The sequence below is a fragment of the Strix uralensis genome, chromosome 5, assembly GCF_047716275.1.
Source record: "Strix uralensis isolate ZFMK-TIS-50842 chromosome 5, bStrUra1, whole genome shotgun sequence".
Taxonomy (NCBI): domain Eukaryota; kingdom Metazoa; phylum Chordata; class Aves; order Strigiformes; family Strigidae; genus Strix; species Strix uralensis.
The window spans coordinates 82,620,525-82,627,676 of record NC_133976.1 but is presented as its reverse complement, the minus strand read 5'-3'; positions in this window follow the sequence as shown (position 1 = coordinate 82,627,676).

Below are 7,152 nucleotides of genomic sequence, written 5' to 3'. Positions count from 1 at the left end.
AATATGAACTCAAAATTCAACTTAAAATAACAGCATGAGAAATTTTAGGTATGTAGTTTTCTTGTAAGCCATTTATATGCCACGCATCGATCAGCAGTTACATTTTAACATGCGTTCCAGACTTGTTTCCACTAAAGATTTCAGTAACTAGGGTTGCTGCACTGGTGATTGATGTCAGTGCGTGTGATTTGACTCACTGGATTATGAGCAGGCTCTGGCTGTGCCAGTGCTATTGCAGAAAAGTCAGTAGTGCCTGAGCTAAGACTTGCCCTAGGACATCTGAGGGGTTGGAGTCCCAGTGGAAATACACCTGTATGTCTTCAGAGTCTGCCTGGAAGAGGGGCATATCTCTTTAATGGAAAAAAAAAAAAAAAAGTGGCGTTTTTGCTTGTTCAATATTTATATTTTATAATATAAACTGCACAAAGCTTATCTGAAAAGATTTGGTTGATTTAATGAACATGCAAACTTTGTAAAAAAACCTGAACATTTTTCCTTCATTTCAAAAGAAGCAGAATCAGTCTGTGAAACAAATTTTCTCATTTGACTTCTACTGTTAAAGGTTTCTAAGTTGACAGTGCCCTCATTTTTTTTTTTTTCTAATTATTTTGGCACTGTGAGCAATAAAGGTTCTTGTAAAAAAACCCCAAGAATAAATGCATATTAAAGGAATAGTTTTACTGTTCTGTGCAAAGAGTGGATTCAATGTTCACTCAGTATCCCTCCAATGAATGACCCTTGTATGTGTTTGAAGTTGAAGGGCACGGCGACCCACAAAAGGCTAATTGTGGTCAGTTAGATTCGTTAGGTTTCAGTCTTTCATGTAGCTGAATCCCTGATAATTTCAGGACAAGTTGCAGATCTGCAGCATCCTATGAGGTCCAAAGTAGGTGTTAGCCATGCAGGATGCAAGGCTGAAAATCAGTGTTGCGAAAAAAGCCTAACGATGGCTCTTTTAAAGGGGAATATTTAGCCTGAAGGAAGACTTCCACCATCACTTTAGATATTAAACATATATAGCTGTAAAAAGCAGCTTAGATTCTGGTTTCCATCAACATTTTATGAGAGAATGTTAAGTTTTCCCTTTTAAATGCAACATAACATGAATGGAATGGTTGTTTTTCCTATATCACTTAGGCTTTGTAAGAAACTATGTTTCCATCCAGAAATAAAAGTAAAGTTAATTCATACACACATATATCAGCACTATATACCAGAACATTGCAAACTCCATGAAAGAATGCTCCGTTACCTTTCTAACTTTTCTTATAGTATTGGCTAATTGCCACCTTAACGTCCATAACCACTGTTGGTGTAAATCTGGCTTGAAGAATTGAAACATCTTATTTTCAAAATGCTGAAATAACAACATCCTCCTCTCTCTCCCTCACTTGAAAACAGGTTCAAAGCTACCCGGTAGATTTATGTCAAATTCGCAGTTACCACTCAGCTGATATTTTTTTTTCGGTGAATAAACTATTCATTAAAAAAAGACCCCAACACTTGCTTGGTTCAAACCTCCCACCCAAGAACGGGATATTCTCGAAGGCCTTGCCGGTGCGAGGTGGGTGTGTTTCAGACGTAACACAATCGCAGAACTGTGAACAGCATCCACAGCGCTGCTGCAGACCTGATGAATAATGCACAGTGGTTCACAGGGAGCTTTGTTAAACGGAGAGATAAATGTGACAAATGCATCACTGTTCTCAAAGCTCCCTATCTTGTTACATCACACAAAGCAATGTTCTGGTTTACACCAATCCTCATATTTTGTTTCTGTTATCAAAGCCCTGATCAAGGGAATCCGTGGGAATTCAGGATGCTGAGCACCTCACAGTCTCTAGCCAAAGATCTGCTTTAGTTTCCCCTGAGAGCAAATCTGTGCCAAGACCCTCCTTATGAATTTGCCCAGAGAAAGAGATTTTCCTGCTATATGATAAGGTCTAAATTTAATTTCCTTTTAATAAAGTGGCTTGATTCTCAACGTGAGCATTCTTATTCTGGTTTGACTGCCTTTTTCCCAGGTTAGCTTATGTAGGTCTGGAAGTGACTAAATCTAAATCAGATTAAGTTTTACAGAGGCATAAAAGGAATTATATGTGTGGGGTTACCCTAGTTTAACTAAACTTCATGCTAATTAAAGCAGTCTATATAGAAATCTTTTCCACGCAGCAGTCTCTGTTCATCCACAGGTCTATATTTTTAGGATCAGTGTAGACCCATGCATGAATTCCTCCTTAGTGAATCCACTAAGGGCTTGGTGAAAATTTTTCAGTTGTTTTGTGGAGAAGCATGGATTTTCAATGGCAGACTTTATTTTATTTGTTTAATTGGAATATCTTGTGAAAAGTGTTGACTTTTGATTATTATGTTGAATTTTTCTCCGAGATGGCAGGGCCATCTGTATCATTCCGTCAGTCCCTGTGGGCTGAGTGTGAAGCAGAGGAGCCACAGCTCCTGCAGAACTGCCAGAATGGACTTTGCACCCGGACTTTACCTCTCTGATTTGCAATACTTCTGACAATTTGCCATCACTGAAAGCATGAGTTTACTGTTTCTTTGAAACAAGCTTTTTACTTTGCGCATGGTGATGTCCTAGGCTTGGGGTGTAAGTCTGGAAGCTTTTTTAGAACATGAGAAAAGAATTTCTCCATCTGGAACAAAGCAGAGAACCAACACAGCGGTTGCATGGCTGTCTTTTGTATATTTGAAGCTGTGACAGTGAGACCCTGTGCCTGAGCAGATTAGGTGTGCTGAGAGGTAGCGTTAGGGTCAACAACGTCTGTCTCGCCTCACTCTACTGCACTGAGAGTGAGTTTGCCTGGCCTCGCTTCTGACGGCACAAGGAAGGAGCAGTTTAGCACCACAGCGTGTAAATTATATGCATCTGAGTCTTTATTTGACCAGCATTCAATGTATCTGCTTGTCCAGGGTTGGAGACTGGAAAACAGTGGATTGTTTCACTGCCCTTCTCAAATGTAGATGAAGCACGCCTTTCATTACAGATAAAGTTCATCCCTGCTACCTGTCCTTTTCAGCCATTTGATCATCTTTTCGGTGAGGCACTGAATGAGCACCAACAGCTCTCCCAAGGATGAGAAAGTTCTGTCTGGTGCAGGCAAAGACAAAAAAAGGGTTATGGTCCAAAAAGTGGCAACAGACAGGATGCACAGACACTAAATATTCATGGTGTGGTTTGCCTTCACCATGCTTGGAATTTCCTGAAACCACAGATGTGCCATTAGCTTTCTAAGAGACTTTTTGAACGTTCTAGGCCTCCATAAATCTTTTTCCTGACACAGTAGGCATGTAGCAAAGATTCTCATTTAAACACACAGAAGAGAGACACGGCAGTTTCTCTCCTGTGGTCACAGAATTGCTTTTTGGTGAGGGCTGTGGTTTAGTCATGAGGATGTGAGTGCTTTTGTTTACGCTACCTCCTACAGCTTGTGGTTTTATTTATAGCAGATACTGCACCACCAAGAAACAGCAATAATTCACAAACATACCTCACCCCGCCAAGCTCTCCAAGACGCATAAAGGTGCTACATTTTTCACGTTAGTTAGTCTCATATTTATAGAATGCTTCAACGGGTCTTTCTATCTACAACAAAAGGAGGAGGTGGCCTGGGGTTTTCCTCTTGTCCTGATTTTAAAGAGCTCCCACCATCATCCACTTCTGTAAGAGGCATTTTACTTCTGTAGCTTTGTGTTTTACATTAGAGGTGTCGCTCTTCTGTTCCCATGTCAGCATAGCTTCACACAATGCATGTTATAGCTGTGGCTCAGAAGACACAAGCTCATTCACTTTGCAAGCTGATTTCCAATTTTTCTCCAGTACTTTAGATCTAGTTTACTTTCTCCTGCTGCTGTCACCCTGCATATTTTGCTTTTTATTTGTCTTTGCTGGAGCAGCCCTTGCTGTCAGAGCTGCTCTGAGGTGGGGTGGCATCCTAATAACAAGGATTAGTCATGCTTCACTGCAGCAGCTGCTCTCGCTAAGGCAGGGGAAGGTTCTCAGATGTCGGACCAAATGGATGTCAAAAAAATCCTTGTTACAGGGTTACGGGTGCCTTTACTTCACACAGGTTCATAAAGGATGCCAGCATGGTTTCTGAGATAAGAAACAGGCAGCAATGTGACAAAACTCAGCCCTGTCCCACAGGCTGCAGTGTTTGCCCTCGTTTCCCTACAGTTGCTGCAGTCGGTTGAATGCCAGGACTGACTGGTCTTACCACATCTGCCCTCTAGTAGTCTACCTTAAAATTAAGAATTAATGCTGTGATGCAAGAGGAGGACTTGACTGTACATCTGATTTTATTTAGATGCGACTGTGAATCTGAATACAATTAAAACAATTCCATATGTAGTTGATTTATACATTTCAACTAACAGTTGTAGCTGTACTGGCTTCTCATAGGTTTTGAGCTTTCACATGAAAGCTTATTTGAATTACAGAATCACAGAATCATTCAGGTTGGAAAAGACCCTTGGGATCATCAAGTCCAACCCTCAGCCCTACTCTACAAAGTTCTCCCCTACACCAGATCCCCCAACATCTCATCTAAATGACCCTTAAACACATCCAGGGGTGGTGACTCCACCACCTCCCTGGGCAGCCTATTCCACTCTCTGACCACTCTTTCTGTGAAAAGTTTTTTCCTAATGTCCAGTGTGAACCTCCCCTGTTGCAGTTTCAAGCCATTCCCTCTTGTTCTGTCACTAATCACCTGTGAGAAGAGACCAGCACCAACCTCTCTACAATGTCCTTTCAGGTAGTTGTAGAGAGTGATGAGGTCTCCCCTCAGCCTTCTCCTCCTCACACTAAACAGTCCCAGCTCCTTCAATCGCTCCTCACAGGATTTATTCTCCTTTTTGCTGTAAGAATTGAGATATTCCTGTTTCTGGGTTATCCCACATGCATACTGACTCGGTGGAGCCTTTTCTAACCAACCCTTTGGGCCATTGGTAGGTTTCTACTCAGCGTATAAAATTGATAATTCATATGCCAAACTTTAAATTGCTAGTTTGGTGATGTTCATGAAAATGTTTGAATCTTCTGTGGCTTAGAGCTTGCTATCCAGTAATTTTTTTCCAAATGTTAATGAATGCTGTCTTGGTTTTCTTATTGTAAATTTTTTAAGTTTATAATAATTATATCTCAAATTCCACCTCCTGTCGAAATTATTTCTGTGCAGGATGCTGTACTTCCCTTTGCAGGTTTGTTCCACCTCCCCAATTTTGCCCTTGGAAACTTATTTTCTTTCCTCTTTTTCTTGCAGTTCTCTCCTGCAGAACTCATTCCCAAGAATTTCATATGCGTATGTAGCAAGGTAGCCTGAGCTGCCATCACTGGCTTTTAGCAACAGTGCCTTGAATACTATATCAAAACCATTCTTGATTTAATATCACACACAAAAATACAGTAACTCTTTCTTACTTTGCATGGCATGAGCAAGCCTGTGGAGTGCAATGGAGTTATTTAATAACCACTAAAACAATTGGATTTCATATAGCTTGTCAGTAATCCAAGGACTTTTGAATATGGCTTGTACAAAACACCAGGAAAGCAAAGATGACCAGGAGATACGCTTAGTATAGTCCATGACTGGACTGATGCATGTTAAAATAATGACATGTTTTTGGAATTTGTTCCAAAAAAGAAGTGAAGGAAGAAGGCTTGAAGGCCTTATCCTCTGGAGAGGTGGTTAAAATAGACTAAACACATATAGGCAGAGTTGTGCAGAAAAGTTTTAAAAGGCTTATAAGGTAGTTTTAACTAATATTTTTTAAATACTTTGTGGGGTCAAAATGTGTTCTTGCAAGGCTTGTTCTGTGTGGCAGTAGCTTTTCTGTTCAAAGGTTATAAAAGCTGCTAGATACAGCTAATGGCTATAGAGAAAGAGCTGACTTCAGCCAATGTAGGTGCCTGTAGCCAGGTGAAACCAGGAGAGGAGGGCACAGTCTTTTATTTAAAATGTGCTTTTCTTTAAGACATGTGCACACAATATGGAAGATGTGGGTGGCTATGGGTGACTTTTCAGATCTGTAAATGCAGCAGCGCAGTTTTGAGTCTGACTCAGGACAGACAGATATCAGGCAAAAAAAAGAATGCTTGGAAAACACTGCCAAGATGACATCAAATCATTTGGGACCGACAACAAACACTTATTTTTTTCAGGCCAAGTGATATACTGGAGTCAGAGAATGCTGTTTGGTCTTACCCACCATGGTTTTGCTGCTCCTGTTAGGAGTGTTGATAATTTGGTATCATTCCCCTATTGCAAGTTACTGTCCATTCTTGATGGTTCAGTGTTAGAATGGTGTCTGACCTAGGCTTTGTAGCTGTGAGCGATGGGATACATCTCAGTTGTGAATAATTGTTCAGAAAATCATTACTGAAATCTTGCTGTGCCATGTAGCTGGTTTTATAATCTCTTTAAAATTGAGTTTGGTGGTTGTTGGTTTGTGAGTTGTGAGTTCCCTGCCCTGTAGATGAGCAGCCAGTAAGCAGCAGTTGAACAAATGCAGTGTGGGAAGCACAACCGCAGTGTTTTCTTCTGCCTGCTTCTGCATGTTTAGAGTGAATCTGACGTGGAAGGTAAAAAGATGCAATTGTCATATGAAATACCATATAATGTTAGATAAGATGACAAGGTCTTGAAATGTTGGCTCGTAGTAAGGCTGACACGTATCTGTAGATCCTGCAGCCCGTACTGTCTCCTTTAAAGCTGAAGCAAAAATTTCCGGACTCCAGCTGTCCCAGGAATCTCCAACTCACTTATCTTCCTTCTTACTTCTTTCTTGAATTTGGGAAGTGTTTCTTACCCAGCACTGCTTTTTTTCCTATTCCTGTTGGAGGCACAGATTCATCCTGGACTTGTTTCTGAGCTCTTAAGACTGTGTGAGCTTGCAGATCATGAAGTGTGAGTGGGGAGGCTTAGCCTTCACTGGCAAGTGAGTGGCCAGGTAAGTGTTATTTAACCCGAAAACTCTTCTCCCCTGCTGCTGTTTTATGTAGCAGTGCTGGATGTTTTTCTGAGGTGTCCTGGGTTAGAGATTCTTTCTGTGTATTGAAAATGCCTCTACCATGGTATTTACAACTGCTGTCTCATCAGGCACTAAAGCATGCATGGGGACATTTCTTCACCC